Source organism: Periophthalmus magnuspinnatus, chromosome 4 (genome assembly GCF_009829125.3).
Source record: "Periophthalmus magnuspinnatus isolate fPerMag1 chromosome 4, fPerMag1.2.pri, whole genome shotgun sequence".
Taxonomy (NCBI): Eukaryota; Metazoa; Chordata; class Actinopteri; order Gobiiformes; family Gobiidae; genus Periophthalmus; species Periophthalmus magnuspinnatus.
The window spans coordinates 16,179,763-16,193,262 of NC_047129.1; positions in this window are offsets into that span (position 1 = coordinate 16,179,763).

The following is a 13,500-nucleotide window of genomic DNA, read 5'->3' on the forward strand; positions in this document are numbered from 1 at the left end:
TAATTGCAGCTTGCTTACATTCCTATTAAAAATGAAGTCACCTTGTAAGTCATGTAGGTAAATTCATACATTATATCGTCCCATATCGTTTTATTGGTAAAGACGAGGCTTCCATTAGCACAAGGATTTAAAAGGCCTTTATTATAATGTTGTTCACTATTAAAACATACGCCCTTCACTGTAATGCCTTTTATCTTAATTCAATTGCAACTTTACCTTTGTATATCGCTGCTTGTCTCCAGAGAGATGTTATTGCTTTGCCTGGAATGGTCCACAGTATGGCATTATCTTGTATTCATTCAATTGCAGATGTTTTATGGCTTAAAAGACGTGCATTTTTACAGTTAGTGAGCTTGCCTCTCCAGAGATATGGCCTATAACCGGGCCTTGTGTGCGTGTGGGGGGGGGGGGGTGAAAGTCGTTCAGCTGGTAAAGTGTTTATCCACTGATCCGAAGGTTGGTGGTTCACATCCCGTCCCTCGGCATGAACATAATTGGTAGAACGGTCAAGATCCGCTGACCCACAGGTTGGCTGAATGGTTCCTTGATGTAAAGTGCTTTGAGAGCCTTGAAGGTGAAAAAACGCTATATAAAAATGCATTTTTTATATAGTTTAATCGCACACTGTGGAACAACAAAGACTACACAGAGAGAAGCAGATGGCACCGAAAATGTTACATAGTACATCTTTAATTAAGGTCAGCGTGACCACATTATTCATGCCATAGTTGCCGGGATGCACTGTTGGTGTGAAACATTCATCCTCATTTGATCCACGCACACTGATGCAGACAGCTGAAGGCAAAGACATGGGGACGTCTCAATGGAAAGATGAAAGTGAAACAGGCAGGAAAAGCAGGTCTCTTTGGAGGGGCTCTGTGCACAGGAGACACTGGAGGGACTGGGGCTTTGATCATTCTTCCATACAGGATACGGGAACACTTGGCCAATTACCAGCACCGCACAGAGAGGCCTGATTGGATCTGCAAGCGGCCATCAGGGGGAGCTTTCCAGAGCCATTTTGGACTTTCACATATTTCCATGGCCGTCTGACATTCTGAGAATAAAGTAAAGTTTCAGCTAATTGGATAATTAAATCCAAGTCTGGGTCCTTTAGTATTTTGTTCAGTATTTCCCCAAAAATGTAGATTTCTTAGCATTTAGTCTTCATAAATGTGCAGTCAACAGTACAGGGGCATATTTAGGCTTTTTAAAAGAATGTTATGTTTGAAAAAAAGTTATCAAACAATCTTCAACTCAAGCCATACTCTGTAGATGGTCTGAGAGCTGACAAAACTGTTAAAGATACACTGTTTTTGTTAGGAAAGACAATCCATCTTTGAACAGGATTGGAGGCCTTAGACATCATCTATCTCCTATTTATAACTCCATCCTCAGACCCAAATCAAGACAAAGAAAACAACAGGGCTAGCCGGTATGCCAATATGTGTGAGGGCGCCCTTTAGGGGCCTGAATGAATATGCTAAGTATGGCTCAGGCACAGTTCACAGTTAGGGAAGCTCATTAGAGCGAGCCTACAAACAGAAACTGTAAACAATGTGTGTGTTAGTTTTCAGGACAGTTAGCTCCTCCCCTCAGTTAGGCAGAGTCCATCAGTAATCTGACTAGAACAGAAGAAACGTCTTCACTCCTACAACTTTTTGTTCAGAAGACAGATTTGAAATTTTATTTTACTATGTTAAGGGTACATTTTCAAACTACTACTATAATGAACTACAGTGGATAAACTGGTAACCATAGCTCGCAACCTTAAGCATTATTAACCCGTTGTATGAAGCAAGACTGAAACAGACCATCAACAAATGAGATTAAGATTTTGTCAATGTTTTGACAATATATTATGTATGTTAGTAATTATTTTTTGTAAAAATTTAAAGTAGCAAATGCGACTAATGAGTCTACAAATACAAATAAAAGTCACTATAACCACAAGGTGATATTGGTAAATGGTCACATGTATACAGCGCTTTTCCACCTTCAAGGCCATTCACACACATTCATACACCATTGTACACAGACATGGGGGGATTGTCTTGCCCAAGGACAGCATTCATCTGTGGGAGTTGGAATTAAACCGGCAACCTGTGGGTCAGTGGATCTGACTGCTTCACCAATGATGTTTATGCTGAGAGCGGGATTCAAATAACCTTTGGCTCAGAGGACGAACACTCTACCAACTGAGCTACTTTTGCCCCATATTGATTACATGTGATTTTAAACATATAAACATCACCCACTATTGCTGTGTAAATGTCATATTTAAAGGTCCTGTACCAGTTTTTTTCCCCCACACAAAATTAGTGTTGCCCCAGTACAGACAAATTGTATAAGCAGCTCTTACGATCAAACAGTCCACTGCATGCTGTCAACATCAAATTGAAAAGCATTTTATTGTTCCATAATTAGGAAGTGAGCATTAGCTTTACTGTCACGGTCTCAACATCTCAGAGTTGTGAAAAGCGCTTATAAACTCACTGTATGTGAATCATTAGGATGCCGGGAACGCTACGCCTGTCACCATAACAAATTTGAAGCATGAAGCCCAAATCTTATTTAACGTAAAAATGGCAAAAAATCTCCCAATTTTTTCAAAGAATTGTACACACGACACATATTAAGCACCAAATTATATTGTTCCAGCTTTCATTAATTGAACAATAAGTTGATACTGATTATTTTGACCACTGCAAACAGTAAAAATCAGATACAGCGCCTTTAATACTTTTAAAGCTTGTAAAAATGCTCTTTACTCCAACCTACAACTTATCTGATTCTGTGTAGCATATTTTTACTTTCACTTTACAGAATCTCTTCCCCTCTGTCTGGTATCGTACAAACCAACAGTGCCATAGATGCTTGTACCTGTTATTTCTCCCCGCTGCTGGAGGTGGCGGCGCATGAAACCAAGTGACAGTCGGAAAGGCCAGGGAGCATTGTTGTTGCTAGGAGATTAAGTTAGGAGCACAAGTGTCAATAGTACCTAATGAAGTTGAATGGTCCATGTCGAAGGAGTAGTGCTTGGAGAGATTTTACTTTCTCACCCTATTCACTTGGCCACTACTCATTCTTACAGTAATAGTGCTTTCAATCAATTCAACAGCGCAATGTATTCTTAGTATAACTGTCAAACACTGTTATGATCTGCATTAAGCATATATGTAATTATTCTGCACGCGAATTGAGGCATATATATTTAATCCCTATAAACCACTGCCACGCTTACTGTTTTTCAGAAGACTAACAGGCAAAAAGATGAAGGTAGAAAGAAGAAAATAACACATCGATGTAATGTTATGCGTAATTCTAACAGCTGCGTTATTACAATGCCACGTGTGATATACTGTGTGCATACAAATCTTTATACAGTACACTTAATATGTGTTTCAATTGAAATATTTGTACAGGTGGGATGTTGACAGTTTTATCATTACTACTGACCATAAACGGTATAAAGAAGTGGATTAGTAACGCCCCTTCTAGCTGCTGGGTTGGCAGGGGCCGGGCGCTTAGCAACGCTGTCAATCAAACCTGTTGCTAACGCTACTGGGTGGGACTTTGGGGAAAAAAGGTAGCTGCTTTGTCTTTTTAATGTTCATATCATGATTTACAGACAGAATAATGAAATAAAAATACCAGGATCATGTAAAGTGGGTTAATGAGAACATTTTAAGACCAAAATGATGAGCCGATGGAGCCGGAAAGACCCCATGATCACTTCTTGTTTGGAACATGTCGGCTATCGTGTTAGCTATGTCAATTTATATATACAGTCTGTGTTAGTGACATTGCACACTGCTGTCACGTCCTTCACAAACCTATACATACTAGTTTTACAAATTGTATACAGTACATTAAATCGCAAATACTACGATTATTTTGATAAGTCATTTTAATGCAGAATATTGTACTTGTAGTTTAAACCTATCCAAACATGCTCTGAAATGCATGGGATTCTTGGATTTGTTTATCCGTTCAGATTTCTTCTCTCAAAGGCTTAAGTTCCTAAAGTATTTACAATGTGCACTCTGAACAGAATCCTAGTTTTTAAACGTATTTTGCAAATCTAATTGCAAGTGCACTACTTGTTTTTGCAATAACATGCAGCCCTAGTCCATAGCTACTTGAACACACAGGAGGAACAGGGTTAACTAGATGAAACCTACACTGCTGTAAGAACATGCAAACTCAACACAGAAAGGTCAGGTGCAGTCTGGGGATCTAACCTAGAATCCTCTCGTGATGTGTCTAATGCCCATTCGCTGCATTTAAAACCTGTCACTGTACACTCTATGAAAGTAGGTTGTCCATCGCTATCTGTCAGAAAAGAACAACACAGTAGAAAATGTATTTATAAGGGACTACGACGACAGACTGCCTGAATATCTCACGTGTTTGTTGAACTTTGACATGGGAACTTTTAATCAAGATCTCATGATTGTCTACGTCTAATACTGGCTGCACCAGAACTGAAATGGGGAAAAAAGCTTTTGGTTATTTAGCTACCTCAAAAATAGAATACATTTCAAGGTCATGCAAAACTGGATACTTTGATGCGACTAATCTACTTTGATAATCTGGTGATAAACATTTATATTCACACCTGCTCCTGTTTTTAATGTTTTAAATGGACTTATGTAGTTATATGTTTGTATTTTTCTTTTTTGTGTACAGAGTGCTCATGTAAAAGAGTCCGAGCGCTCTCATTGGGCTCTCCCTGTATAAATAAAGATAAATCGAATAAAATAAATAGTGACTAGTTGTTCAACCAGTTTCTCTTCCTATCCTAACCAGCCAAAAACCTTAACGGTCTCGCTCAAGGACGCAACAACACGAACAAGACAGTAACTGCGTAGTGACCATAGACTGTATATATATATGGACATAACTAACCGACACGTTCCATATAGGAAGTGATCATGGGCGCACTTCCGGGTCCATCAACTCTGGCTCCAATTCACTTTACATCGGAAAACTGTCTCCAACATCTCCAAATTCACTCCTATATCTGCTCTAACCTCGATGAGCTTTATTCGTCTGGAGCCAAATGCTGTGGGTGACGTCACACTCCCTTAGTCCACTTCTTTATACAGTCTATGGTGGTGACCTATTGTTGCTTCTGAGAGTTGCATAAATGTATTAAATTTGTCAGTGGGAGAATTTACACCTCAAAAAGCATGTTTACATTTTCTTCTCCCGGCACAATGAATATAGATGAAGGGTTATATTGCATTCACATTAGGCTAGTGCGGCATTTTAATGGGAGTGACATATAAGAGTACTGCTGCTGTCAACGTGGCAGCCTCATCTCACACTCATTTAGGATTAATTTAGCACAGCAAATGTGTTTAAGCCTGAGACGAAGAGCGGTTTATACAATTTTAATCAAGAAAATGGAAAAGCATTGTTTCAAGAAATAAATAACCCGCTAATTGATGGAATGCATTTGTTTTCCCCACATAATAATGCAATATACTGTGGCTAATAATAAATACTTAATGTACCAATGTGGATTACAAAACATGGCGCAAACAATGAATAAATATACATACATATCCTGCTGTGTGCTGCTAAGAAGATACACAACTCATACTGTGCAAAGGTCTTTGAAGGATCTGGAAACACAGTACAAATACCAAATGCAAATACGACAAATAAAAAAAAAAGGTTAATTGTCTAACAAAGATTTTTTTTCTATGATTTTCCAGTTAAAAGCTTGTTTTTAGTGAGTCAAATCTGCAAGACACAGTTACAATATGTCATGTGATGTAATGGTTATTAGTGGTGGAATGTAATGAAGTAAAAGTAGTAAAGTATTGTAGTTAAGTAAAGTACACATCCCTAAAATAGGTAAAATCAAATTTTACAGTGGGTACTTTTTAGTTTGGCTTAACTACATTTAAGAGCAGGTATCTGTACTTTCTACTCTACATTTTTGAACAGGACTGAAAAGAAGAAGTATTTTTCATCATTGTTTGAGATCTGCAGAAAAGGCTGAGAGTTTATTTTTAACACGTTCATTATCTGAGCAAACAAAATATATAAATAAAAACAGCTAGGAAAAAAAAAAAAGATTAAATTGCTTCTGGTGAACTTAATTTAGTATAAATGTTTATCAAAATCATGACATTTGGAGCTTTGATACATCTCAAAACCTGCAAATTCCTTTAACTTTTTACTCTTTAGGTATATTTTTAACGAGTACTTACTGCTTTCCCAAGTAAAGTTACATACTGCACCATTAAAAATAGGCCTTATATGCATAGTTTGAATGTGCCTCATGTCTATAGGCCAACTTTAATAATTCCACTTAAGTAGATGTTCTGATGTGATACTTTTACTTGAGTTTTCTTTTTTTTTTTTTTTTTTTGTTCTGGCATCTGTACTTTTACTTAAATAACTAAACTGAGTACTTCTTCCACCACTGCTGTTTACAGATATGAGTAACTTTAACACCAAGGTCGATAAATCTTGCACCAAAACACAGGTTCTTCACACTGCAGCACATTAACAATTAGTAATACTTAAACCCATAGAGATTTCAAGAGGATAGTGATGATGGCACTGAAAATATATTAACAGAGCAAACAACAATAATAATAGTTTCACACAGCTTTTGTTTACTTTTTCTCATTTGCCACCTGCTTGTGTCCATGGAAACATTTCTTGGCCTGCAATGCTCAAAATGGATCTTGTGTTTTCAATTACACATGCTTTTATTGCTAAGTATCTTGCTGTGAGCTGGCTTTCCTCTCTGCAGATCTGACCTGTAACTTAACCGGCAGTCCTCACCTCCTTTTCACCATAGAGATACATTTAGTGAGCCTTTAACAATTTTATAAGCTGCATTTACAAAATCATTCTTTCTAACTATTTTAAGGCCAAACGAAACATTTTTCACAGGACCGCATATGAACACATTTTACTGCAATGTGGGCCAGACTCTTGCTTCTGTAAGCCACACATTGACGGGACAAATGAATCCTCCTCGCTGATCAAAGTGTGGGGTCGACGCCGCCGCACCTCCACCAATGAAAAACAGGTTTATTCATCTGTGTCGATTGTCTGCACCAGGAAAGAGCTGAGTGGGCAGAAGACTCAGGCAAAGCCACGAGGCCACTTGAAGTAAAGAAGGCCTTTAGAATACAGATCGCTTTGTCTGCAGTGTGGAACTCTTCTGGTTATGAGCAAATACACAGCACAGGCCTGAAATGGATAAAAGTAGAGGGTATGCCACCTGCTCATTAATGGAGGTCTTATTGCTTCTCCAAGTAAAGTTACACACTACACCTTTAAAAATAACTAAACTAAAGCCGAGTGTCCAGATTATTCCAATATGTTAATAGAATAAAGGAACAGAGTGGGTTGCACAATTGGGTAAGGGCCATATATGCGTAGTTTGAATGTGCTGCGTGCTTTCTATACGCCTACGTTTTTTTCTATCAAGTTACCCGTTTGAGCACTAGGACAAACGCAGTACACAAAGGCTATTTCAATATGATATTAAAACACATGTACCTCTTCTTCACATGTGTCCAAAATGCAGCAGCGTGTCAAATCTTTCTCTAAACCTACTCCTCAAATACATTTAAATTTGGCACTGGAGGATTTTGTGATCAAGCCTCTCTTTACAAAGCCTCATCTCACCAGATCTCAAAAGCTGGGACGTACTTGGATGGGAACAGCAGGTGCCACAGTGGGGAGCCAGTGGCAAAAACTGACAGTGTCCTTAGGCAAGACACTTCACCCACATTGCCAAGAGTGAATGTGATGTGTGAGTGTTGGTGGCCTCGCTTCCGTCAATCTACCCCCAGGGCAGCTGTGGCTACAAAAGCTTACCACCATCGGGTACAGAATGAATCAATGATGTGAGTGTGTGAGTCTGGAAAGTGGCATACAAATCTAAAGTATTATCATTATTATTATTATTATCAAAGGAAACAATTAAATTCAGGAATCCCTAAAAGCATCCAAATCCATTCACAATATCCTAGTGCGATATCTGGAGTAGGCAGCAAATAAAAGGCACATTCACTTGTCTTACTAAAGTCTCAAGCTGATCCAAATGAAACATGAGTGCTTCGTAAGGGCTCCTTTGTGCTCACAAGTGGTATGTGTTTTTACCGCGCATCGCCAAGTATATCGCCACGGTAACAGCAGCTGGCAGCGCTTCTATTCCTGGCTAGGCAGAAGATATCACCGGGAAACAGCGCACGGTCAACAGGGTACGTTCAGCCTGCACGAGTTAATTGGGTGTGAAAAGACGTGAATACGAATCAGATCCCCGGTCGCAGCAGGAAATGGGAGAAAAGTGGAGAAGGTGTGAGGCCCCCCCTGGGCCCTGACAGGTGGAGAAGCAGCCACTGTCACAGAGGCATTGGTGGATGAAGTATTTCGCTCTGTTACTAAAGTAAAAGTACAGATACTGAGACAAAAAGTTACTCAAGTAAAAGTATCACATGAAAAATCGACTTCAGTATTAAAGTACCTGTTTAAAAAGTATTAGTAAGTAAGATTTTGATAAAGCGTAGTTCATTTGTTATATTTTGGCCAACAGTAACAAAACAAATCAATTTCTTTCTTTTTTCTTTTTTTTGTGGCTTTATTTTTGTTTGCTCAAACCCAAAGTTTGAACTCGAAATGAACATGGTCAAAATAACCCCTCAAATCATGAAAAATACTTTTTACTTTTCAGCCTAGTTCAAAAACATAGTGGAGTAGAAAGTACAGATACCTGCTCTCAAATGTAGTGAAGTAAAAGTAAAAAGTACCCACTGTAAAATGTACTTAAGTACAATTTTTGGTATTTGTACTTTATTTACTTTACTGTTTTAGTACTTTACTACTATTACTTCATTACTTTGAGAGGTAGATAGACATATAATTAGACATAAAGTAAAGCCATATGCATGTTTTATCACTAATTATATCAGATAATCTTTGACAGGAGCTAAAAGAGCATTCTAGAGAGATTTTAACTATGATTATTTAAATAAACCTTGAAAAACACAGCAAAGAACCTTGGAGTCTTGTAGTAACACATAAACAGATGGTAAGAGAAATTGACTGAAAATCAACCTGTATATATATATATATATATATATATATATATATATATATATATATATATATATATATATATACTTTTACACTAACATCTACTCTATGCTCCATACTTGGGAAAAGCATCTAACTGTGATCTCTCTGGCAAGTATTGTGATTTGAGTTAAGTTTGTGATTTATGTTTTAATTCTGTTCAAAGTTTGAAACACCTCGAAAACGAATTGGCTAAAGACCAATTCAAGAATCACATTTAATAACATGTTTGTACAGTCAGTTGTTATGCAGAATAACAGTTGCCTGGCCAGCCAGTCCCTTCTACAGAGATCAAATCCAGAAGGGTCTGGAACTGGGCCATAGAGGGTAAAAATCCTCTGTCCAAACTTGAGACGTCGCTCATTTGAAATCACTTGTTTCTCAAAGGCAGAAGATGTCTCCTCTTCAAATTCTTGTGACATTCAGAACAAAATATAACTTATTTTACCTGAGATAAAAAGGAGTTTGGTGCTTCCATTCCATTGTTGATCCAATCTTCGCTGTTGCTCAGTCGTTTATGTTGTTTTTTTTATGTTTTTGTTTTTTACATGTAAGCAGCCATGTTTGTTTTAAACATGCATGGATTTGCATCTCTCTGATTGGTTAAGCCGTCTGTCAGTCACGCCCTCTGAAATCAGGGAGACAGGATACGCCTCCAGATCCACTCATCTTTGTAAAGTTTTGTCAAAGCATGTGGTTCTTGGTTTTTGTTGCTTGTAGAAGAAATTATGGTGCTGAAAAAACTGCAGTCCTTGTCGTTTGCCAGTTGAGTCCATTCAAATTGCAATTTTAATTTGATTGTGATTAATCTCAGAACGATACCCAGAACTAAACCCGGACTATACCAGGACTAAAAGCAAGTAGAACAGGACCAAAACCATGTCTACATAAGAACCAAAGTGAGATCAACCCAGACCCGACAGGAGAAGCAGCCACTGTCACAGAAGTACAGATACTGAGATAAAAAGTTACTCAAGTACAAGTATCACGTGAAAAAAGTGCAGATACTGAGACAAAAAGTTATTCAAGTAAAAGGAAAATCACATCATAAAGTTAATCAAGTAAAAGTATCACACACAAAAAATCTACTTAAGTAAAAGTACAGATACTGAGACAAAACTTTACTCAAGTATTACACGAAAAAAAATCAACTTAAGTACAGATACTAAAGTGAGATCAACCCAGGACCAAACGAGGACAAGTGTGAACGCATGCCCATATAGATATATCTGTACAAATATCTCCCATGTTTGTTTTCATAGTATACTTTTAAAACACTTGGATTGGAAAAAAATGGGGAAAAAGAGTCTTAAACCTTGCTCGGATTAACTTTTTGAGCCCTGCAACATTTTTTAGAAACAGTTCACTAGCAAGGACCCCATCACAACACTGGTACACGATAAAGATACTTATTGATGATACGGAGGCTGGATAGAGACTCATTATGGGAACTCTGTCTCAAGCGGTTACCCCAGCCGATTCGAGACTGTATATGGGGAAGTCTTAGCGCTGAAACATGAACAAGAGACACGGGTTAGGAGGTGGTGGAGGTGTGGTTCGCTGTAGAGGAGCAGGAGGAGGTGGAGGCGTGGTCCAGTTAATCATATGAACTCCATATATTGGCAGTATAGGCTATCAATCCTAATTTTACAAACTAACTGAAAAAAAAACTCTTCTCAGACAGGAGTAGACAGACAAGGGTGAATCAGCTCTTCAATGAGGCTTAATGAAGAAATATCTGACAATAAGCTGCATATTATCCTGCATATTATGAGTCTACCATACGCCACTTCACTCAATTAGAGAGTCTGGTGAAGGTTAGCATCAGGACAGAGCCAGAACATGACTAAATGCATTACGAGCACGAGAGAATAATTACAAAAAGTTTGTTAGTTTCCATGGCAACGCATCTAAATACAGCTCACACGTGTTAAAAACATTTATATCAGTATCTCTGCTCCAATCCAGACAGGCAGATTTGCATATGTATAAATCCATTTTTCTGTCTCTAACAACCGCTTGACCTTGAGACAGTATTGTGGCAGCTTTTCTTTTTATAGATGATGAAATTCATTTTTAAAATATGTAAGAATGGGTTTAGAGGTGGAACAACTGTTAATCTGGACTCCACTGAAAGTACAGCAGCGCATACTACTCCAAACCCCAACAAGTACTACTTTAAGTACTGTATTTTCTGGACTATAAGTCGCACTGGAGTATAAGTCGCACCAGCCAAAAAATGCATAATAATGAAGACAAAAAACATATTTCACATATAAATCGCATCTGAGTATAAGTCGCACCTCTGGCCAAAATATAAAAAAGTGTGACTTATAGTCTGGAAAATACGGTACTAGTCTTACTGCTACTTCAGTTTCTTAAAGTACTACTACTACTACCATTACCACCACTACCAGTACTACTATTACAGCCATGAAGCTCAACAGTGACCATACTTTCTATGTTTTGTTTTTTTTGTATTCTGTATTTTAAACAGGGTGCCCATGAAAAGGAGAGTCTCAGTGCATTCATGTCTCAAAAAAGAAAAAAAAAGAAAAAAATACTTAACTTTCCTCACACTCCAGTGTTTTCTCTGCATTTGACCCTTCCTTCAATCCCCCATCAGGAGCAAATACTGAAAGCTTGCAGGGCGCTAACATGTGGTAACTACTGACCACAAAACCAACAAGTTATTAAAAGATGTTGCCAAATTTTAACTTTTAAATGTGTTCTTTGTTTGTTTCAAAAAGTCTCTCTATGGGAAAAATAATTTACCATATTTTCTGGACTATAAGTTGCACTTTTTTCATAGGTTGGCCGGGGGGTGACTTATACTCAGATGTGACTTATATATAAAATATATGTGTTTTTTTTTCCTTCATTATTATGCATTTTTTGGCTGGTACTTCCAGAGCTACAACTACCCCAGCTATTACTACAACTACTACTGCTGCTGCTGATGTTACTGCTGTCCACAAACATGAAACTCATCATTTGACATAACCATCATAATTTGGATCTATAAGTATAGCCTGTTACCATATTACATGTATATTTCACTACTGATGTGTACAGTGAGCTTTGAAGGTCTTCTGTGCACACATTCATTACTGTGGTTGACACTAATGACTGTTTTACACACAGCCTTTGTATAAGACCGGAGTCGTCATACTGTCAATTTCATGCATGTTTTACTCATTAGAACCACAACCATTTATCCACTCACACATTAAGAGTTTTATAAAGTACTCACCGCTGTCTAATACAACCAGCTGTGTACTATGACAAACTCTGGAACCACGCACTTCTTAGAAGTATCTTGAATATACCAAAAAAACAAAAAAACAGCCATTGACAACTACTTGATACATTTTCATTAGTTTGGCGTGACCATAGACTGTGTAAAGACGTGGACTATGTGAGTGTGATGTCACCCATAGCATTTGGCTCCAGTCAGATGAAGCTCATCGAGGCTAGAAGTTATGGGGCGAATTTGGAGAAGAGTTACATAACTGGAATTCCCACAGGGGCCACAGTTTTTCAATAGAAAGCGAATTGGAGCCGGAAACGCACGCATGCTAATTTCTTATTTGGAACACGGCGGCTAGCAGGTTAGCCATGTCCATTTATATATACAGTCTATGGGTGTGACGGTCAATTATGGTATAAAGTGTCCCCTTCTACTTTAGGTCAAAACGCCTACTAGCCGTCAAGTCATTTCAGCAAAACAAGCTAGCTTTAGCCCTCACTTACAAATCACACTGCTACATAGTCAAGATGGGTGAAGTGTCTTGCCCAGGAACACAGTAGTAGTATGCACTGGTTGGAGCTGGGATTGAACCAAACACGCTCTAACCACATATGTGAAAATGATTATATTAAAATAAAGTCGAATGAAGACTCATGGAGAATAGTCCAATGATTCATCTGGTCTTCTGATCATTAAACCAGGACGAGGGGGCCTTTTTAGTCTCACACACCAGGGATAGTGTTGTGAAGAAGTTGGACTGCAGATGGTGCTGTGGTCCTGACTCCACCGGTAGGAAGACATCGCCAAAACCGTTTAAATCAGCTGACCAGACACGTCACAGCAACATCACGTGACCGCTCTGAGGAAGAGCACTAGCGAGCAGTCGAAACGGTCAGGTATGGAACAAACTAAACCTTGGTCTGAAAATAATCTATTAAAATAAAATAAAAAATAAATGAAATATCTCATGGAGAAGTTAAGCCTTGTAGATGCAAAAAGTTCACTTGACAAAATGTTGGAAGCTGCTACGTCACAAGAAGGTAAAAACTGTGAAGGACAAGTGAAAGACAAATGTCCAAGTACAGCTTTAACTGTCAAAAAGCTTAATCCACTTGTACTCTTGCCTGCACTGACTT